General features: G+C 36.0%; 1 protein-coding gene across 5 annotated transcripts in view; it reads right to left on the bottom strand.

The window, feature by feature from the left end:
• JMJD1C (jumonji domain containing 1C) overlaps positions 1-24,453 on the bottom strand; it is a 309,407-nt gene that overhangs the window by 73,397 nt on the left and 211,557 nt on the right. The window contains exon 1 of one of the 5 annotated variants that reach the window (XM_082854702.1): positions 3,055-3,601. The exons of 3 other annotated variants lie outside the window; for them this stretch is intronic. The gene's annotated coding sequence lies outside the window, so the exon portion shown is untranslated. Of the gene's footprint in view, positions 1-3,054; positions 3,602-24,453 lie in introns of those variants that run through there. One more of the 5 variants, XM_082854701.1, reaches the window with a different exon arrangement.

Genomic DNA, 24,453 nt, shown 5'->3' with positions numbered 1-24,453 from the left:
GGGAGTGAGCGAGGCAGGAGAGGAAGAGGAAGGAAGGAAATAAAGGTACTATATATGCATTTTTCTTATGACTATCACAATCACTTTCGAATAGAGGCAGTCTGAATAAAAACCAAATACATTATATCCATGATACTGCTTTAAAACTTTAAAAATATTCCACCATCTTAAAAACATAGTGGCTTTACTATAAAAGAAACTAAGTTTGGAAAATGAAATAAACAAGGAACTAAGTTGCTAAACTACCTATATCACATGGGGAAATCTTTCTTGCTACAGGCAACTTCTGCGACCATCTGGATGCAAACCAAAGCTTTCGGCACAGACAGTAAAAATCCCCAGGAGATCCAAAGCCGCTGTATTTCCCCCTTCTCTTATTTATGTCTGAAATAAATCTAACATCTTACTAATCATAACTAATAAACACTCTGGGGAAAAACTCTTCAAGATTTTTAATTCAGAATGGCTCTTAAGCAGTTAATTTCTCTAAGAAATTCTTTTTAAAGCTTTCAATTCGATTCATTGAGGAGTCTGTGTTTTGAAAAAGCTAAGAACACAGAGAATAAATATTTTAAACATGCCTTATTTCTACACTATCCACACCATGAACTAATAAATGATATCTTCTTTCACAAATTAACATGAAAAAAATTCTCTTACACCTCCACCTATTTTCAGTATTTATGATTAGAAAACCTAGTCACAGTAATATCCTCCCTCCCATGTCCTAGGTCTAACCTTTTAAGTACTACATATGTATCAAAAGTATTTTTACTGGGGTGAGAAATTACATTTTCAAAACAGACATTCCCCCATTATTTAGCTATCTCCTGCTACTGTTGCCATCTAACATTTTCCATTTACCATAACTAAATTCCTTAGTGTAATATGTAACATTTTCATATTATATCTTTGTTTAGTTTTTAGTAAACTAGAAAACACTGGCACCTTCTCAGGAGAACATTTAATCCTTGAACTTTATCAAATGCTCTATTTCTTTTTAAACAGTACCAAGTCGGATCAACTTGGGAAGGTTAACAAAAAGGTCTACAAAAGGTATTATCTAAGTGGCTAAAGATACAATTCAATTAAGTAGGATCTGGAAAAAAAGTAAACTTCTCCAGTCTTGAGTGCCTCTTTCTTACGCAAATAATACAGGTGGTTTGCATTTCCTATGAGAACTAGTCATTTTATAATATGAAAAACATTCTTGTGAAAAGAACCTCTCAGAACTCAGCTTTTTAAGGTAGGTCAGAGTTCTAAGGGTAAATTTCAACAGGCCAATTTATCATAATTTAAATTACTGAGTTAGAAAAAACAAAGGTTTAGTTTCTAGGCTAAAATAAAGAATTTCTCATTTTAGGGTATCTAAACTGAAAGCCACTGGTAGAATTTAGCTATCAGAAATGTTAAAAGACTGGTTTATAATGGTCTATTTCTGATACATGAAGACTTATAATAACCATGTACAAATGGAAGTCAAAAGTATACCATGCTTCTTAAATATTAGTAAACAGGGCCACGACCTGCAAATTTTAAAATGTGCAATTACTTTTAAACTAAAAATATGTTCCCACCAAGTGCCGATAAATACTTTTATAGTACTTGTTAAAGAAATGTTTTAATATATATTAAACAAGCAACCCTAAAAATATGCAACTGTTCGTACTTTATGGAAAAATTAAAGACAAACAACATATAAAGCTAAGAGTTAAAAATACATCCTGATTCCCTAAAGTGGCAAGTCAATGATGTAACCATTATTAACTTTTGTATCCAAGTCAAACATAACCACTTCAAAGACATTATTAGCTTAAAAATAAAAAATATTTAAATAAAAGCGAATGGATCCTACAGATTTTTATGTAGTAAGTATTTCATGGGTCTAGGTGCACTGGAATGTAAAGAAACTAGAACTCATGCATAGCTAAGTAATTCAAGACTCTAAAGATATACCATTCTATGAGGAACTTCCACAGCCTAAGGGGAAGCAAGGAGCTACCATCTGATGAAAGTCACAGTAGAATATGGCCCTAATCATAAAAAGACTATTATTCTAATGCTGAAAAAAGCCTTTGAAAATCCAAATTAAAACTACCAATTAAACAAAACACTTTTTCAATTTTATTAATGGATTGGGAGTTCTTTTAAGGTCCTTTGTCTTTGTTAATTGTACTTTAAAAATAGTATAAAGCCAAAATAAATACTTAGTTGAGAGCCTGCATTTCTAGTAGGGCCTACCACGCTATAGGAAGAATGCTTAGAACAACTGTATCCTGTTTGGGGCTCCATGCTGCACCACATTCCATTCACATGAGGAAGAGGCGAACAGATGAGCCCTCCTCGAAAATACATTTTTAAAATAAATCAGCTGCAGTTCTCAAACATAACTCAGCTGCTCAAACAAACCATGTTAAAGCTCATCATTTAACATTTAATTGGAAATTCATGGAGTTTATGTCTACAGTCTGAGTTTCTAACAATCTCCAGTTAACATTTAACAATTCCTTTTCCAAGTGAAAAAAATCAGGCTCATTAACTACAAAAATCTGATATAAATCTCCCTAAAGGAATACTAAAGCAGAAAACAATCTAGGATACATTTCAGAAGTCAAGGTTTAGTCTTAAAAAAAAAAAAAGACTGGAGTGACTCGAAAGAACAAAGTCCAAATTCCCACCCAAGCAGGTCTATTGAAAAACACGATACTGTTAGAAAACAAGTTGGGGGTGGGGAAAAGAATACACCACAGAAGAAAACCCTCACAAAACAAACACCCCTACTTCCCTTAACACATTATATTCTAAAACCCTAATCTAAAACATTTCTGCTATAATACTTTAAACAACTGAGGTCTTTTTTTTATCTTTACAGTGTTATGAAATTACTACACACACAATAAATCGCTTCCTAAACAAATGAAATCGTTACAAATTCTTAAAACTAAGAACACTAAGGCTGGATCTATAAAAGACAGTGACCTTAATTCCTAAGGCTGAGAAGCAAAACCAAATGTAAATTAAGACAAAAGAAAAAGGAAGCAGAAAAATACAAACCGTACTTTGTTCTTGAGAATTTTAAAGTATCTTTAAATCTCATATATCCACGACAAGGCTTTAAAGGTCAAGAAGTATTGCTGACTTTTGCATTTTGTTCTTGAGCAGTATTTTTTTTAATCTAACCTAAATACTTCTTAAGTCTTAAAAAATCACAGGCAAATGTCTCTCAAACCAAGCATTTCTAAGCTTACTTGCAGCGTCGTCATTGTATAGTAAGAAAAGCCAAGACCACAGAACGAAGCAGAGGCTGTAACCTAACAAGTCTCCGACGAGCAAATGACGATTTTCTGTCTGCTCTGGCTTGGTCCTGGCAGTGATGAGGATTACAACTCGCTCTTTGTCATCAGCACTGTGGTGTTAACGACTAAGAAATCCTGCAGCTGAAGCACTACTGCATCCTCCGATCTGGGTCAGGATAATTTCTCCCGAGGTCGCTTACATAACCAGTAAGATACTCCAAATAGAGAGAACAACCATCCATCAGCTAGAGAAACCCTTTTCCCACTGTACTCTGCGTGGAAACACACTGCAGTAGCTTCCAACAGTGCAGACACCCAAATGAGAACGACTACTTGGCTTAGGGCACACTGAGAGAAGGGAAGAGGCGGTGCTCTGTAAACTGTAACTAATCCTCCGTCACAGGTGCTGATGGAGTCACTTCCAGCACGAGTCACATTACTGGTGATTACTCATTTGGCTGCGCCATAGAGACTGGCTCATAATTTTAACAACAGACAAAGACAGACTAGTGGCGAGACTGAGAGCTCAAGTTTACTGTCTCCTTCATAAAGCAAATGCAAATACAAAGTTTTTGCTTTCCAGATTTACCAAGGGGAGAAAGTGCAGAAAACAAGTAATGTGTAAATATCTCTCTCAAGCTGGAAAAAATAAAGCATAACTTTAAACCATCAAAAATACTTTCAAGTGTGTTTTCAAGTAAATAGTTTATTTTTAGTTTAATCATTTCTCCTTAGAAATATACTGATATTTCTAAAAATGCAGGGAAGAAAACAGTTTAACATTTCTGGAGTAATAATCTAAGTTAAATCCAATGACATAACCAACAATCTCACTGACACTTTACTCAAAGGAAAAACGAACCGGTAATGTTTATTTTGGCAGATTAAAAAATATTCCTGAAACATTTTCATTGTTTATAAAAATAATTTAAATAGTTTACAGTTATAAAAACCTATAATGGCCACACATGGCTACTGGGCACCTGACATGTGATTAGTCTGAATTGAGATGTGTGCTGTATGTATAATAAACACACTGAATACAAAGAATGTCAGATATCTGCAAGTGCAAGAAAACATTCACCTTTTTTTTTTTTTTTGAGACAATGAATACGACTTTATTCCGAAAGCCGGCAGACCAAGAAGGTGGCAGACTAGTGTCTCTGAAACACCATCTTCATTCACCTATTTTTTAACGATGTTTGTGAATGGTCTTTTATTATAAATTTGTCCCAATGTTAGGTATCTCAATTTCAACAAATTTAAAATTTTACACTGATTTTTTTAAATACCGCACACACAACCATTTTATCAAATTATGTTAAAAGAAAAACTTCCAGCCACCAGCCAATACCCTGTCCCTTTAAATCTATTCCAGATGTATCAATTTCATTTCAAAGAAAACATCAGGTTAACTACTGAAAAGCAGATATTTTAAATTTAGTCTATTATGGATTGCACTTAAAATCTCAATCAATCCTGTTTTAAGGATGAAAGAGAGGGGTAATGATTATTCAATGAATGTTAGTAAAGGGACTTCCCTGGTGGCACAGTGGTTAAGAATCCACCTGCCAATGCAGGGGACACGGGTTCGAGCCCTGGTCTGGGAAGATCCCACATACCGTGGAGCAACTAACCCCGTGCACCACAACCAGAGAAAGCCAGCACACAGCAATGAAGACCCAACGCAGCCAAAATATAAAATACAGCATCCCAATAATTCATTCATAATTAATTACTTAAGACGTGAACATAAAACATATATGGAATTAAAAGAATTCAATGTAAGTTTCCAGAAAAACAACGAGTAATATGGCAGCCTTATTCTGAGCCACAAACAACCTCAAATGTTTGATTCAGATTATTACATTATAGACTATCAAATTTTAAATACACATCATACTACTTTTCTACAATTTACTGTACATTAGAGAATGAGTTAAATATTTCACAAGATTCATCTTACAATCTCACATAAATTCAAGTTTGACTATATGTGTTGTTATTAACTTAAAAACATGTCTTTGTTCCTCAAGTACTATTAGTCCCCTACAGAATCAAACAGCATTAAGACCTACACTTAGCTAACAATCCAAATGCCACAATATTTATATATTGCTAATGGTACATAATTCAATAATTTTTATAAAATCAAAATAATGTCAATACTGAAAAACCATTCACTTTTATTTCATATTACATCAGAGCTGCATTAAAGTTAGATGCTTCTCCATTGATATAAATACTACATAGTTAATGCAAATAACCCTTAATGCAAATAAAGGGTACAAGTGCAACTAGTTGAAAACCATAAATATCTTTTTAATATTTAAATTGGCCTTGATAAATATTTTTATAAATATATGAGTGTGAGTTTGGTCTGGTACGCTGGCAAATTTCTAACACAAATAAAAATAGTGAAGTAACAATACAGAGAAACCACTTGGTAGCAAGCGTTAAGTTGCTCAGCTTTTACATCAAGTCTCCTTAATTCTCTCTTGTTCTTACAACTCATAAGGGATGGTATTAAATATCACCTTCCAGACAGCGAAAAGCACCAATTAGAGGCGAGGAGCATTTCAGTCCTTTAAACTGGTTCTTCTTATGGCTTATACCCTCCTTAATGAATTAAGGAAGGAAGTTGAAGAGCTACTGTTAAAATTTTTTTTTCTTTCTTTTTTTTGGTTGGGTAAAAGGTCTTTTCTGGCAGCCTAACCAGGCTAGAGGAAGAGGAAACTACTCCAGTTACTGCCCAGAAATACACATCTCTGACTTCCTTCCTTTTTAGCTGGTTTCTAGGTTACAAGCTGAATAAGTCAACAGAGGTGAGAAAGTAAACAGAGACTTAAAAAGAAGGCAACACTGTATGGCTATCTGAAGAAAATCTGTTCCTTCCAATAACTGTAGAACCTTTTTACATGTAATTAAGAGTTAAACCAGCATTTTAGTCCCATTTATCTTGGGCTATCAAAGAAATAAATCCCTCATCTTTATAGATATGGAAGCCTAAACAAACAAGTGGATTTCTCCAAGTATACAGACTTTACAAAAAACCAAAAACCTCTAAGTTTCAGTGGCTTATTAGCATTTTAAGTATTTCTTTTTTAGACATAAGGATAGGAAAACAAGAGAAACAATAGTAGTTAAAAGAGGATTTGGATTTGATATGGCCTTATTTGAAGGCTGACTAGATTCAGGAAAATACTTTTCATTATGCCCTATTGCCCTATAAATCTATGAAAATATATAATGAAACGTGTAACTCTCGCATCATGGTAGTGCCCAAATGATTAACTTCTTCATATTAATAAATCCATGTAGATCTTCCAAGCACTGCAAAGGTTGTGTAGCAGTTTCGTACCTGCAATAGACCATGAAGTTCCAAGAGGACCTCCAGATGATACAGACACAATCTTGATTTTTAAACTCTCTTCTCTCCCTTAAGCATGCAGGACATTCATTCAACCAATATGCATGGGATGTCTTCAATTAAAGCACTTTTCCCTCCTTTGTTACCTATATCCTTGATAACTGCCCCAGTCATTAAGAGGAAAGTTGTGCAACAACTGAATGTGTTCATTTTGTAACTTGGTAAATATCACATCATAGGTTCTATGACATACAGTTGACTAAGAAAAATCATTGTTGATAACACAAAAACACTACACAAATAGTCTCTGTGACTGAATAAGCATTATGGCTGAATTCAGTGTCCTTTCTTTTATTTTTTCCTTCTAGTCTTTCTGAGTACTAATAAAGCACATACTCTTAACTCGAGTAGTTTTATCAGTTTGTCATATCTAGGACTTCTCTTTCAGAATCTCCCTGATCAGTCTTTCTTCCTCCCAATATTATGAGGTTTCACTTAAAGTCATCCCTCTGTATCTGTGAGGGATTGGTTCCAGGGCCCAGGAAGACATCAAAATCCTTGAAGGCTCAAGTCTCTCATATAAAATAGCATAGTATTTGGATATAACCTACCCACATCTTCCCATAAACTTTAAATCATCTCTAGATTACTTATAATCTTTTTTTTTTTTTTTTGCAGTACACGGGCCTCTCACTCTTGTGGCCTCTCCCATTGCGGAGCACAGGGTCCGGATGCGCAGGCTCAGCAGCCATGGCTCATATGCCCAGCCGCTCCGCGGCATGTGGGATCTTCCCAGACCGGGGCACGAACTCGTGTCCCCTGCATCGGCAGGCGGACTCCCAGCCACTGCGCCACCAGGGAAGCCCTATAATCTTAATATAAATACTATGTAGACAGTTGCCAGGTGCAAGGCAAATTCAAGTTTTGTTTTTGAGAATTTTCTGGAATTTCTTCTTCTGAAATTTTCCACGGTTGATTGCATCCTCAGATGCAGAACCCGCAAATAGGGAGGGCTGACTGTACTTTTCTTTCTCTACAACTTCACAGGTGTGTGCCATTGAGATAACCAATTTTTCTTTCCACAAATAATTCCAAACTATATTTTTAGACCTAAATTTTCACCTTCTAACCTGTATTTTATACTGTTACTAGGACACAGCCTTACTTGTACCCTGTCACCACATAAAGCCAAATATGTCGAGAATTAAATATTTAACCTTCTTTCCTAAGTTATTCACGCTTCTTTCAAAACCACTAGAAATATTATCACAACTTCAGAAGTAGTTACCTCAAAATTCATTAATACAGTAATCATGCTTGATGATTTACTTTGGTTCCCTTGCTCATATTATAATATTCTGAATACTTGATATATTTTCCTTTAAACCTCTGTCAATAATATGTAATTTTTTTTTTTTTTCTTTTTTTGGTTTTGGGTTTTTTTTTTTTTTTGCGGTACATGGGCCTCTCACTGTTGTGGCCTCTCCCGTTGCGGAGCACAGGCTCCGGACGCGCAGGCTCAGCGGCCATGGCTCACGGGCCCAGCCACTCCGCGGCATGTGGGATCTTCCTGGACCGGGGCACGAACCCGTATCCCCTGCATCAGCAGGCGGACTCTCAACCACTGTGCTACCAGGGAAGCCCTAATATGTAATTTTTAAATAAATTATTCCATAACTTTAATATGACTTTGATAAAAATACCAATAAGATTTTTGGGAAGTAGACAAATCAAATTTATGGAAAAGCAAATATAAAGAAAAGAAAAATACAAATCAATGCTAGGAAACTAGCCCTAAAAGATATATCAAATTTCAATGCTCTAATTAATACAACAATGGGAAACTAGAACATACATAAATAATAATCAATGGATACTTTAAAAAGTCCCAAAATAGCATCAGGTAAGTACGGGAATTTAGTGTAAAATGAAGGTGGATTTTCAAATCCGAGGCAGTAAAATGAGAATCAGAAAATTTAATACAAGAAAGATAGCTGTTAAAATAGAAATGGAACTTTAGAGATTAATCTCATTTTTACAGAGGAAGAAATGGACATTCAGAGAGATTAAGTGATTTTTTTCATCAAAATACTTCTTTGTAGAAGCCCTGGGACTAGAAACTGGATTTCCTAATTCATAGCTGAATGAATGATTTTTACATTGTAAGATGGTGTGAAACAACCATATTGTTTTCATGCTTGTTGCCATGAGGCAGCAGAGAGCAAAGTGTTTTGCTCTCTGCTGAATAAAACTTCAAACTTTGAACTTAAAATGGAGGAAACTGAAACTAGTCTAGAAGAAAATGCAAGATTATATACTACCAAGGAAAAGAGGTAGAACATAATAAACTTATCTATTTTTAATATGCTTTACTGACACTTGTCACCTATCAGAAAGAAGAAACAACCAGGATTAGGTAAACCATTCAACATAAGAGTTTCTAAAGATATATTCTGAAAAACACCATTTGAGAAGACAACAAAACACGAAGAGTTAAAAGAAAAAGCAAGTTTAATTTAATTCCTATTTTGTCACTATTATTTCTATCAAGAAAAAATATTTTTAATGTAGAAAGTGTAAACTAGGGATTAAAAATAAACTAAACCATAAAAAACAGATATAGGATCCTTTTTGCTTAGTTTCAAGAAACAACTAGTTTTCCTTATAAATAACATAATTACATTAGAGAATAATTTGGAAAACAAAAGAAATGGGTGAAAAAAAGGATCCCATGGTTCTAACCATGAACTCAGCCAGTTAAGCATGTAATTGCTTTTTCCACAAGTATGTATATTTGTTACCAAGTTTTAAGGCACATATAATTTATAAGTTGCTCATTTCACTTAGTATTTCTTTTGCGGGGGGGGGGGGGGCGGCGGCTGTGCCATGTAGCTTGTAGGATCTTAGTTCCCCAACCAGGGACTGAACCCAGGCCCCTGCAGTGAAAGCAGAGAGTCCTAACCACTGGACCGCCAGGGAATTCCCCACTTAGTACTCTTTTCATGTTATTACATTGCCATCATTTAAAATAGCTATCTAATAAATACTTAATCAAGCAAATGAACATTAAGTTTACTCTGCTTTTTCTCAGTGTTGGATATTTAGGCCTTCTTCACTTCTCTACTATTAGAAAAATAATAGGAAAATCTTCATGCTTTTGTTAAACAACCAAAATTCCAAGTTTAGAGGGTTCAAATAAATTACGTTAGAATATTAAATTGATAGATATAAACTCAGAGCCATTACTGGCAATCTTTGAAAAAAACCATGACATTATCAAGATATTAAAGAGAGGTATCTATTAATATTTATAAAGGAGGAAAGGGGCAATTTAGAAAAAAACTACATGCTAGTAAATGAACTCCAAAAAAACTCTAAGATGTATAATTAGAATCATGAAAAAACAAACAAACAAAAAACCCCACACAGTGACAGTTACTAAGAGACAAATATACTCATTGAGAATAATTTGTCTTTTAATAAAAACAAAGGTTACTTTCACCAAGAAAATTTGCAATACATAAGTCAATGAAATATGGGCTAGATGACAGTTCTTGGTACATTTGTACCTAGTTAAACAGTACTGAATAATAGTACTGCTTTTAACCTATAACATAGCATCTCTTCATCTTTGGTCTTACACACTATCACTTGAAGGCTGTCTTTATTTGCAAATTAATAAATGACAGAATGATTCCAAAATATATCTCACAAAAAATGCAATTAAGAACTAGATTACTCCCAAAGTTAATAATCAAAGGTTAGGTTCTATTTTTAGGTTGAAAAAATCAACTACATAGGTAGAATGTAAGGGAGATCTAGCTTCCTAGAAATTCATATGAAAGAATCCTGGAGGATTTCAAGACACTAAGCCAACAGAAGTCATGTTTGTTTGTTTGTTTTTGCGGTACGCGGGCCTCTCACTGTTGTGGCCTCTCCCATCGCGGAGAACAGGCTCTGTACGCGCAGGCTCAGCGGCCATGGCTCACGGGCCTAGCTGCTCCGCGGCATGTGGGATCTTCCCGGACCGGGGCACGAACCCGTGTCTCTTGCATCGGCAGGCGGACCCTCAACCACTGCGCCACCAGGGAAGCCCAAAGTCATGTATTTTTTAAAAAGAGAGGACAGAGCGGTGACAAATCAAATTTTGACACAAAGTACCCAGACCAAGGGAGGTACTGGTCCCCTTAGATTGTGCACTGGTCATACCATCTCTGAATATCTTGATCAACTTGGGACATCATAATAGAAGAGGAACAATTACAAACTGTGATGTGTCGACACTTAAAAATCATGAATTATTAGGATCATTTGAAGGAATGGAGAAGAGGAGAGCAAACAATAATTAACTATGTACAATTATTTAAAGGGTTGGGTAATTTGAAAAGGAAGAAGCTTGTAAGTAAAATTTCCATGAAGGCCAATTCTAGCTCAGCACAAAGAATGTACAAATTTTTAATAATTAAACACTATCAAACCAAGGGACACTCATGAAGTAGTGAGCTTCCAATAACAAGAAGCACTCAAGAAGAATCTGGATGAAAACTAACTTGGCAAGCTTGTCCCTGATGGATCCCATTTCTGGCTTTGGCAAGGGGTTGTTTATGAAATATCAAAGATTTTTTCCAATTCTAAGATCTAATACTGTATTCATTAAGCAATTTAATGTTTAAGAGCAAAGCGAAGATAAACAAAATTAAACCAAACTTTTCATAAACACTGCTACTGCTGCTTTTGCATATAAGAAAGAATAAAAATGGTGCTGCTGAATGTTCATGTATTACTGACATAAGGTGGCAGAATTAAAAGTAAAAAGTAACATCTCCCATTTTAGAATAAATTAAGTTAACCAAGACTTGTTCTGCTTGGCAGAAATAACTACATGGGAGACTTTTGGGGCACAGAATTTCTGTAATCCACAGATCCTTCATCTCTTACGTTGAAAAAGTAAATGTAGGGCTTCCCTGGTGGCGCAGTGGTTGAGAGTCCGCCTGCCGATGCAGGGGACACGGGTTCGTGCCCCCGTCTGGGAAGATTCCACATGCCGCGGAGCGGCTGGGCCCGTGAGCCATGGCCGCTGAGCCTGCGCGTCCGGAGCCTGTGCTCCGCAACGGGAGAGGCCACAACAGTGAGAGGCCCGCGTACCGCAAAAAAAAAAAAAGTAAATGTAATTTTGTGAGAATAAAAAATATTACAAAATTAAATCTACTCAACCATAAATGCAAAGCGTGTGTTAAAATGCTAATAATCAAAATCACAGAAGAAATTCAAAGTTAAGCTAAATAAAATATTTTAAAATATTTCTTCCGATTTTTATTAATCATTTCACTGCTTGTACTCTTGGAAACTTGAATAGGATATCTATTTCTTTATTGGTTTTGTTCATTTCTGTCTGGCAAACATCTGTTACTTGTGAAGTACAAGTCAACAAAGCCTCTACAATTATTTCTCCATTATCTCCTTTTTTGTCAAAAACTATGATGATGTCAGCAACAATCTGGAAGCGGAATTTTTCAACTAACAAGGAGGATTCACGACTTCCATTAAGTATAATAGAGTAGCTATTTTGGTTATTTTTTAAATTAATACATTTTAGGTGATAATGATCCATATGCTAAACAGTATTTAGATTCAAAATATGGTAATACCAAAGTTATCAAAGTTTCAAGCATATTTCGTTAAGTATTATAACTTATGCCAACATTTTGACAGGCCTGAAATAACAAAGTACTAACTACAATGCCAAGTTAAAAGGCTACAATGGAAGAGAGAATTTCACATAAAGACTTTGGCACAAAAGTGTTTTCTTTGAATTACTAACAAATTATGATTCATTGAAAATGAACTTTCCTTCCCTTCTAACATATTACAGGACAAATGAAAGTTTATATTGGAAGAAAACCCACAAAAACAAAACAAAAAACCCCAGAGAAAACGAATACCCATAACCTAATTTCAGGTCAATAACCACTAATATAATTTTGCTACACTTCCTTTAGAAGAAATCCCTCCCCTGGAAAGCTCTGTTTTCTTAATTTAGGTCAGTTCCTGTTTCATTGAGGACATCTCCCTCTAAGGGGATGAGGCAACGAAAGTCCTAAGGCTAAGTGGGGAGGGAAAAAGCTAAGGTCCATTAGTGATGCCCAGAAGCCTTGCTTAAGTTTATCTCTGTAGAGAGAGAGGAAAGTTTCACAATTAGACTCTTCATGGATAATAGATTCCTTCCAGGATCTTAGTTTCCTTCAAAGTTTCAGACAGCCTGTAAGCAGTCTGGACAAATAAACTTCTTTGGGACTCCTGTGGATTTAGCAGTGTTTTATAGCTTTTCAAACAGTTGTTTTCTCCTTAGGGATCTGAAAACTTCTCTGCATTGACCACTGACCACCTGTTTTTAAGAGCTTTTTAAAGTAGAACAGTTTTTCCTGATTTCAGGAATCCTTAGGATCATCTTTCCTTCTTCCCAACACATTTAGGTCAAACTTCGAGCTGTATTCTACTTGGCCTTGGATAACATGAGCATACTCAAAAGGTTACATGATTTAGCTTAAAAAAAAAAAACAAGTCATTTAAATGGTCATGGAACTATGAATTTTTCTACTCTGATGGGGAGAAATGCTACATAAGGAAGCACCTGCTAAAACACAACAAACTACTGAATGTAACAAAAAAGAAGCAAACTCACAGATACAGAGAACAAACTAGTGGTTACCAGTGGGGAGAGGGAAGGGGGAGGGGATTAAAGATACAAACTGTTATGTATAAAATAAGCTACAAGGATATACTGTACAATACAGGAAATACAGCCAATATTTTATAATAACTATAAATGGAGTATAACCTTTAAAATCTGTGTGGTAACATATAATATCAACTATACTTCAATAAAAAATTTTTTTAAAAAGAAGCAATTGCTTATGAAACAGATTTATCAATGGGTCAACTAAAAATGCCTGTGTACTTTCCACTGCCACTTGCTTTGCCAGCAAGGAGGGAGTTTTCTTTACCATTCTCTTACAGTAGTATACTAGATTGAGCTTTGATAAGCTTCATTAAGTTTATTACTACATTAATTGGTAAAGAATCCTGAAAGGTTTACTTTACTTCCAGAGCTTAATGCTGAACGCACAGTGTTGTTAGCCAAGTCCTTAAAAAAGTGGTTCTCAAAGGACAGACCTCTGTCCAGCTGCATCAACAGTATCAAGTAACTAGTTTAAAATGCAAATTCTCAGGCTTCACCCCTACCAGAATCAGAATTTCTGAGAGGTAGGGCCTAGAAATCTGTGTTTTAACAAGTCCTTGGGTAATTCTGGAGCACCTTGAAGTTTGAGAACCAGTGGCTCATAGCAAGTGTTCTTAAACTCTTTGGGGTCAGTGTACTCCCAGAGTCTGATGAAAGCTATAGCCCCCCAGAAACATGACACATAAAATTTTGCACCACAATTTCAGGGGTTTCCAAGATCATCTGGAGAATCTTCTAAGAATATACATTTCTAAGCTTTAACCCTGATGATCTACTGAATCAAAAACTCAGGATGGGGCACTTCATTGTAAATATTTTTTTTTGTAAATATTTTTAAAACTTCATTTTTAAAATATTTTCCCCACTGCCTCAACATCTCCACAAGTAGGCTATAAGCACCCTGGCCCAGGTGACCAGGTACACCAGGTTGACAAGGTTAGCCTCTGCCACAAGTTCCCTTTCCTGCCCTCCTCTGACCATGACCTAATAACATTCAAAGGCACCAATGAGATCTTCTTGGCTCTTTTACTTTTACTTGGGTAATCCAACCTGACGCCCCCAAGAAGAACACTAGCCTACAGGTCCTTGTGCTCTCTCTTGGCTCCCCACCTGCTTGGTTGAGCCCACTCCCTTGTGGCATAGTGACTTTCTCTCTCTAGGACCTCTGAGTATAACAAACTTCGTTTTCATGTGCCTCTCCTGTGTCTCCTCTTGTGTCTGTACCTCACTGACCATCAAATAAAAGAATACTGAACCAGCCTAGGAATCCTCAGTTTTAAAATGCTATCTGACTTAACTCTGAGGTTCGGTCAGCTTTGAGAACCACTGCTTCAAGGATCCATGAATGCTGGTTGAAAACACCTAGTCTAGAGTGATCAAATCTCAGGACAGAGTGCCCCAGTTCAGGTCTTAGATATTCTCTTGACAAACCAGTCTCCTTGTCACTTTGCTAACTCAACCTCCTCCTCTCTCAGGAAGCACAGGGTCTTTAAATAGCTTATCAACAGCTTACACTGGAAAGCTGCTCACTCTCAATGTGGAGATGTGAGAACCATGTAGCAATCAATTTCACACACCACGTTCTCAAATTCAAGTAACCTAGGGCTAGTGGAAGATAAGCTCTTGTATTATGCAGAGAGATACCTATTTAAAGATGCCTTGGATTCCTAAAAATATCATGCAGTTAAAGCAGCAGGCTCAGAAAGTGGCACTGTTGCATCCTTAGATTAAATGGAAGGAGGGAACAGAGCCAAAATAGTAAACAATATAACCACAAAGGTAGTTTCTCTTGATGCTTAAAAAAGATGAGAATTCCAATCATTGCTGTTCCTTACCTTTTACTCAGTAGGAGGAACATAGAGGAAGTTCCTCAAGAGAAGATATGAAGAGCCAAAAGCATAGTTAATCATCAACAAAAAAGATTTCCAAGCTGATTAAAATTGCCTATGAAGCAGCAAAAAAATTTCCCAGGTCACATGAACTATGAACCAAGAATGAGTTGGCTTAAGATTGTGACCCAAGGAGGTGAAGGCCCAAAATTACATTACAGTCTCCTATCATGTATGATCAATTACAGCAATTTGGGGGATGGGGGGAGAAAATGGGGACACTAAGGTTACGTGTCCTATCCTGACATCTACAAAGCATACATGAAGTTATAATTAAAGGTGCTCATCTTTAGAATGGTATCACTTATACGTAGAACCTAAAATATGACACAAATGAACCTATGTACGAAACAGACTCACAGAAATAGAGAACAGACTTGTGGTATGTATGGAATGGATGGACAACAAGGTCCTACTGTATAGCACAGGGAACTATATTCAGTGTTCTTTGATGAACCATAATGGAAAAGGATATAAAAAAGAATGTGTATGTATGGCTAAATCACTTTGCTGTGTAGCAGAAATTAACACAGCATTGTAAATCAACTATACTTCAATATAAAAAAAGATATATGAAGCATAAAACATTCACTAATAGTGAATCAACCTCTCAAATTACATACTTTAGCTATTACAAGTTCATGACCATTAATTATTCATCCAGTTAGCAAATGTTTGTGCAGCCCCTATGATGTGGTATATATCCACTGTGCATATTACATACAGAAAGTAAGAGTTACCACTATTTTGTTTTCCTTGGCATCTTATCTAGATAATAAAGGAACTAACTGCTCTTGTAAAGGAAATTTAAAAACAGTAATGTTAAATCCCCAGTTTAGGTTCCAAAAAGCTACTACTTAAGTATGGTACAACACACTCTCCCACCCCATCCCTCACAGGCATGCATCAGTATAATATGTGGTAAAACTTGCTTGGCAGCTTTTGATGCAAAAAAAGCATTAGGAAGTTTTATTCATTCTACAAATATTCACTGGAATATCTACAATGTGTTAAGCATTGTCCCAGAGATTTTGGATGATGCAAAGATGAAGCTAAAGAGAAACTGCATATAAGGCAAGAATGTACTGTGTGATGCGAATGCTACAACTGCTATTATAGAGTGTTCCAAATATATGAATAACAGTCCCAACAGATTGAGATGATTTTGAATGAAAATTAAAGGCATCCCATTCGAAAGATACAGACGTTAAAATATAAATAAAAGTAGGTGACGTGGATAGCAAAGGTCTGTCTAAAATTAAGTCATGTTAGGACTGCTTAAAGGAACTGGGAATGTTTAGCCTAAGTCTTTATTATACTTTAATATATAGGAAAAACTTGACATATCTTGCTCTAGAGCAGAGGATCTCAACCTGGGTTTTTTAAAAAAGCCTTCAAGGAGTCCAGAAAATCCTTGAAATTATTTGTTAAAAATTTATGAATGTGAGAATTTTTTTCCCCTGGGAAAAGGATTCTCGATAGCTTCTATCAGATTTTCAAAGGAGTCCCTGACCCAAAAGATTTAAGAAACAGCACCTAGAAGATAAACTAGGTTAATATACGGAAGTTGTGTACAGCTAGATTTTGGGTCAATGTTAGGAAAAGCTTTATAACAATTTTAGCTATGCAGTAATGGGATGAGCTGCCTTATGAAGTAGTAATATCTCAGAAAGAAAGCATTCCTACATGCAGAGGGTATTCATTTATTTATTTTTTTTAGTAAAAACATATCTGGTAATCTACTTACTGATTTTTTTTTTTAACATCTTTACTGGAGTATACTTGCTTTACAATGGTGTGTTAGTTTCTGCTTTATAACAAAGTGAATCAGCTATACATATACATATATCCCCGTGTCTCCTCCCTCTTGAGTCTCCCTCCCACCCTCCCTATCCCACCCCTCTAGGTGGACACAAAGCACTGAGCTGATCTCCCTGTGCGATGCAGCTGCTTCCCACTAGCTATCTATTTTACATCTGGTAGTGTTCATATGTCAATGCTACTCACTCACTTCGTCCCAGCTTACCCTTCCCCCTCCCCATATCCTCAAGTCCATTCTCTACGTCTGCATCTTTATCCCTGTCCTGCCCCTAGGCTCTTCAGAACCTTTTTTTTTTTTTGATTCCATGTACATATGTTAGCATACGGTATTTGTTTTTCTCTTTTTGACTTACTTCACTCTGTATGACAGTCTCTAGGTCCATCCACCTCACTACAAATAACTCAATTTCATTTCTTTTTATGGCTGAGTAATATTCCATTGTATATATGTGCCACATCTTCTTTATCCATTCATCTGTCAATGGACACTTAGGTTGCTTCCATGTCTTGGCTATTGTAAACAGAGCTGCAATGAACATTTTGGTACATGACTCTTTTTGAATTATGGTTTTCTCAGGGTATATGCCCAGTAGTGGGATTGCTGGGTCATATGGTAGTTCTATTTTTAGTTTTTTAAGGAACCTCCATGCTGTTCTCCATAGTGGCTGTATCAATTTACATTCCCCCCAACAGTGCAAGAGGGTTCCCTTTTCTCCACACCCTCTCCAGCATTTATTGTTTGTAGATTTTTTGATGATGACCATTCTGACTGGTGTGAGGTGATACCTCATTGTAGTTTTGATTTGCATTTCTCATATGATTAGTGGTGTTGAGCATCTTTTCATGTGTTTGTTGGCAATCTGTATGTCTTCTTTGGAGAAATGTCTATTTAGGTCTTCTGCCCATTTTTGGATTGAGTTGTTTGTCTTTTTGATACTGAGTGGCATGAGCTACTTGCAAATTTTGGAGATAAATCCTCTGTCATTTGCTTCGTTTGCAGGGGGTATTCGTTTATGTAGGATGCTATAACATGAACAGCAAGAGTGTTCAATGTTTATCAAGAGTATTACCAGCTATGGACCTAGAGACTGTCATACAGAGTGAAGTAAGTCAGAAAGAGAAAAACAAATATTGTATATTAACGCATATATGTGGAATCTAGAAAAATGGTATAGATAATCTTATTTGCAAAGCAGAAGCCGAGACACAGACATAGAGAACAAATGTATGGATACCAAGGGGGAAAGGGGGTTGGGGGTGGGAGGAATTGGAAGACTGGTAGTGACATATATACACTACTGATACTATGTATGAAACAGATAACTAATGATAACCTACTGTATAGCACAGGGAACTTACTCAATGCTCTGTGGTGACTTAAATGGGAAGGAAATCCAAAAAAAAGGGGATACATATATATACATATAGCTGATTCATTTTGCTGTACAGTAGAAACCAACACAACATTGTAAAGCAACTATACTTTAATAAAAATTAATTTAACAAAAGAGTATTACCAGGTAAAATCATTGTTACTTAAGAATTTTCTTTATGGGGAGGACTATATGGCATAATAACAGGCTGGAAATGTGTGCATGTTGTACTTTTTGGATAACATCTAATTCTGTTCTAGATAACAGGAAAAAATGGGATGTATGAATTCCTAAGATATGATTAGTAAAGAGTGCAAGCATCCTGTGTGGCACATTAGACACAAAGAGAATATACAGAAAGAGAATACATGGAAACACCAAGTAATGTAATCTATTCATTAAGCCCAGATCATGTCACCTACATATTGATAGCTATGTCACCTCTAAAATGGGCATTCACTGGTGACACCCATTATGGTCTTATGTGTCTTTTGCCAAAAATGTAAAAGATGAAAGGAAAAGCTGCTCAGCAAGTCTTTGGTGAATTATACTTGCGGCCAGGCTTAGATACTCCTGCAAAAGTAGGCAAGTATTGAGTCTACCTGGCCCCTTCCCTGGCTGAGTTCCCTGGCTCACATTCAACTCTGGTTCTTATAGTTATGTTATTAGCAGTGAAAGCTGTGTGGCATAAATAGACAAAAGAACTTGGTAAGACTCAGAAGTGAGTGTCACAATCTTTTTACCCCAACTGCACCTTACCCTGAGTGTACTAGTCAACCTCATATCTTTCCGCTTCTTTATTTTAAAAGTTTTAAATAAACTTTATTTCTTAAAGCCCTTGTAGGTTTACAGCAAAATTGAGTGAAAAATTCAGAGTTCCCATATAGCCCCTATTCCCACACATGCACAACCTCCCCTATTATGAGCATTCTGAAACAGCGATACATTTGTTTTGTTATAATCAATGAACCCACAACTGACACATCATCATCACCGAAGTCCAACGTTTACATTAGGGTTCACTCTTGGTGTTGTACATTCTATGGGTTTGGACAAATGTATGACATGTGACCATCATTAGAGTATCACACAGAACAGTTTTGCTGCCCTAAAAATTCTTTGTGCTCTGCATATTCATCCCTCCCCTCCTCCCCACCCCACTGATTTTTTTACGGTCTCCATAGTTTTGCCTACTCAAGAGTGTAATATAGTTGGGGTCATACAGTACATGGCCTCTTCAGATTGGCTTCTTTCACTCAGTAATATGCACTGAAAATTCTTCCATGTCTTTTCATGGCTTCATAGCTCATTTCTTTTTAGTGATGAATAACATTCCATCGTCTGGATGTGCCAGTTTATCCATTCACCCTTTGAAGGACATCTTGGTTGCTTCCAAGTTTTGGTTACTATAAATAAAGCTGCTATAAACACCTATGTGCAGGTTTTTGTATGAACGTAAGTTTTCAACTCATTTGTAAAATACCAAGGAGCACGACTGCCGGATTGCATTATAAGAATGTGCTCAGTTTTGTAAGAAACTGCCAAACAGTATTCCAAAGTGGCTGTATCATTATGCATTCCCACCAGCAATGAATAAGAGTTCCTGTTGCTCCATATTCTTGCCAGCATTTTACTAGTACTTCCAATATTACTTATTAGAAGTAAGTATTAATACTTACTAATACTTCCAATATTAGAATTTTGGATTTTTTCCATTCTACTAGGTGTGCAGTGGTTATCTCGTCTAAATTTGCAATTCTCTAATGACATCTGATATTGAACATTTTTTCACATGCATATCTGTCATCTGTAAGCCTTCTCTGGTGAGATGTCTTTTGCTCATTTTTTAACCAGTTGTTTGTTTTCTTATTGTTAAGTTTTAGGAGTTCTTTGTATATTTTGGACAAAAGTTGAAACCAACTCCCCCTAATACTGAGTTCCCCTGCTGAGCTTATGGTTAACCTCTCTCTCTATCTTCACTGCCTCTCTTGCCCCTCACCTGTTACCCTCAGGATTGAGGAGTGTCAAAGAAAAGGGTGGTACTGAAACTGATCAAGACCCTGTGGGGCCCTCCTGGGTACAAAAGCCTTTCTGTGCTGTTGTTTTTTTGTTTTAGAATAAGGCTTTAGTCTCCTAGGCCTTCCTGAGTTCCAAAGAACAGATTAAAGCAGTTACTGATTAGGGAAGTGAGGGAACGCAGAAACAAAGGAAAAGCAGTCAAGAAACAATAGTTCAGCAATGAAACAGAGTCCTAGTTCCTCCTCAAGGGATATACATTACAGTCTGATGCATATCTTGGAGTAGTTCTGCAGGAACTAAGATCCCTGCCCAAATGGAGGATGGTGACTACATGTTGACAGCAAGCATGTAGACCCCAGACTGGTTGCAACAAGAAGGCTGATGACTAAGATTCCTGAAACATCACCCTGTTACCTCACTACCAATCAATCAAAAAAAGTCACACACCCAGGAGCCCTCAGCCCAAATGTTGCCTTTAAAAACTCTTCTCTGAAAGCCATAGGGGAGTTCATCAGGTCCTTTGAGCTTGAGCAGCCCGTTCTCCTTCTTTTGCCCTGCAATAAACCTTCCTCTGCTCCAAACTCTGAAGTTTCATGTGCATAGGGCACATGAACTTGGGTTCAAAAACACAGTCTTTAATCAGATATGTCTTATGCAAATACTTTTCTCCTAGACTATGGCCTGTCTTCTCATTCTCTTAATCTCCTTATTTGTTATTATATATATTTAAACTGATTTAATAACTTTGTAATTCCAGTATTTTAATATAATCTGTGGTTCTTTCTGTTGCACAGACTCTGGGAAACTTTATTCTTCCAATTAGCACAAATGAAAGGTACAACTTTATCATGGTAATTTCTCGCACAGCACCAGTAAACTCAGAACTAGTGAAGTTTAAATCACTGTACTTCTCCTCAGTAAATTCTTTTGGTAGTCGTGTAAAAAGGTTTTTCTTATAAGAATTTCATAAGAGAAAACTAAAAATTTTCTCTCTTGGAAAACTAGTAATTTAATTTATAATTATTCATTTTGCTAGGCACATGATAAAAATTATTATGATCTGAAGTAAAAAAACATGAATATAAACTCATGACTGGAAATGTTAATTAAAACAGCAAAAAATGACTGATGGATAGTAAAAACCGTTGGGAATATTTCTTTTCTCTTTTTAGCGATGGCAACAGTGATCTGCAGTCTTATAAAGTAAGACAATGAGCAGTGACTTGTTTTTCATGAATAATGACTAGTACTGTTTGATGGATGGTACTTACATATTTATTTATAGTTTAAAAGTATGTATTTATAAGTTAAATCCTGTTGCAATAAAGCTCCAAGGGACTGTACAAATTCCTTATTTCTAAAGTAAGTATTACAGCAGTTGGTATTAAAGTTAATGGGTTACTGGTGGACTCTTTAAAAAAAACCACATTTTTAAAAACAAAGCTTTCACTACAATTGTATTTATTACAATAAGTTATTATATGAATATAAATGCACAGATGTCACAAATATTTTTAAATTATGGCATTTTTAGAAATATCATTCATTATTCAAAAACCTGATTACAGAGCAAAAATTCTAAGATGGCTGTCTGCTACTTAAAAAATTTTAAAAATTATAAAATATGTATTAAAATCACAGAAAAAATATCTAAGAGGAAAGATGAAAGATACAAAAATATCAAATATGTACAATGTAGCCTTTTTCAGATAAAGAGATAATACTTTGAAAATATATAAATTACATGAATGTTCTAGGAAGCAGTAAAAGCAACTGCAGGCCAACAGTGGGTAAATACCCTTAAAGAAAGGTCTAGAGGCACAAACTAGACTGCTGGGGAACTTGGGAAACTTATAAAAATTTCTGAAATTTCTGAAAACACCAGGAAACATGTAAAACTGGTTAAGAAAAAGCTCCTGGGGTTCTACTATAGACCAAGACTCAATAGGACTTGTCCATCTCTAATATGCATGATTCCCCTGAGATGCTTATGGAAAAAGATTAACATATACAATGTTAAAAAATGCTGACAATTTTGCTATTAATATAAAATAATTTATATTGGAATTCATTTTTCAATCAAAAGACAAAACAAATAAATGAAGACTGGCTATGGGAATTTAATTAATGAGCTCATGAAAATAATTTTGACAAGGTAGAGAATCAATGTGAAGTCTTCTTTTTCGGGAGAGATAACTAATCTTGAGAAGGAATACTATATATGTATCAGTTATTCATCTGTGCGACCATTTCCAAATACTATTAGTTAGTTAGTAAGAAAAACCTGATCAGAATTATAACTTTTACAGTACTTTTGCCACCCTTTTCTCTATATTAAAGTCTACTTAAAAGACCAAGCTTTTAACTCAACATTTCTGTTTCTTTTCTCTTTCTATTTTTGTGGGGGAGGGAGAGTGGGATAGAAGGGAAATACATACAGACATAAAATATTTATATTTCCACTCTATATTTTAATTCCATTCCCACAAGCTTGTTTAAAAAAAAATTGTTTTAAAGTCATCCTAGTGGTCATTCCCACAGACTAAATGACCACTAGGATCTATTTAAGTCTATGGGAGTAATTAAGACAGGACAAATGTCATCACATCATACTAATGTTCTATAAATATTCTAATGCCAAACCTGCTTCACAGTCCACCATTATTAACATGATATAAGACCACCTACAATTCTTAATCTCTTCTTCAGAGCCAAAATCCACCTCCAACCCAGCCAAGTATTTTTTCCAGCATGATCACACATGCCAATCCCCCTAACCAAGAATAATCACTTCTGCTACTGTTATTTTAGAACCAATACCAAAGAATAAAGGACTCCCTTGACCTTTTACTGAAATGCTCTCCTTGCCACCAAACCTAAGTGAAATAAAACCTGGCCACCCTATTATAGTCATCCACCCAGCCACTGCATCAACCAACAAATATCTGGGGGTAAAGTACAGTGTAGAACCAAACATCTCCTGCTTTCACAGAGCTTTCAGTCCTGTGGGGTGGACAAACAATAATCACTACTTTCCTAGCCATATTCTGAAGTGAAGACCTCTCCTGTTTCTTCTAGTTACCACTTATGGTCACTGTTACAACTCTCTCAGGTGCTATAGCACAGATGACAATACTTAACATATGTTTGTCCTGCTTTTTGGAAAACACTTTACATAATCAATGCACTCCTTTTCATTAAAATAGGGCCTCGAGATAAAATCTTCAATTCATCCTAGTTTTACAATCCAACATAATCTACCTTTTTATTTCTGCACTCTCTTGAAATTGCTCTCCCAAGGTAATGGCCCTCTTACTGCTAAATTCCAGTCTCTTTTCTTTCTTCTTTTTTTTTTTTTAACATCTTTATTGGAGTATAATTGCTTTACAACGTTGTGTTAGTTTCTGCTGTATAACAAAGTGAATCAGCTATACGTATACATATATCCCCATATCCTCTCCCTCTTGCGTCTCCCTCCCACCCTCCGAATCACACCCCTCCAGGTGTTCACAAACCATGGAGCTGATCTCCCTGTGCTATGCCGCTGCTTCCCACTACCTATCTATTTTACATATGGTAGTATATATAAGTCCATGCCACTCTCTCACTTCGTCCCAGCTTACCCTTCCCCCTCCCCGTGTCCTCAAGTCCACACTCTACATCTGCTGTCTTTATTCCTGTCCTGCCCCTAGGTTCTTCAGAACCATTTTTTTTAAAGATTCCATATATATGTGTTAGCATACGGTATCTGTTTTTCTCTTTCTGACTTACTTCACTCTGTATGACAGACTCTAGGTCCATCCACCTCACTACAAATAACTCAATTTTGTTTCTTTTCATGGCTGAATAATATTCCATTGTATATATGAACCACATCATCTTTATCCATTCATCTATCGATGGAAACTTAGGTTGCTTCCACGTCCTGGCTATTGTAAACACTGCG

Source organism: Leucopleurus acutus (genome assembly GCF_964270905.1).
Source record: "Leucopleurus acutus genome assembly, chromosome: 14".
Taxonomy (NCBI): domain Eukaryota; kingdom Metazoa; phylum Chordata; class Mammalia; order Artiodactyla; family Delphinidae; genus Leucopleurus; species Leucopleurus acutus.
The sequence above is the reverse complement of the archived record's forward strand: the minus strand, read 5'-3'. Positions and strand labels throughout refer to the sequence as shown.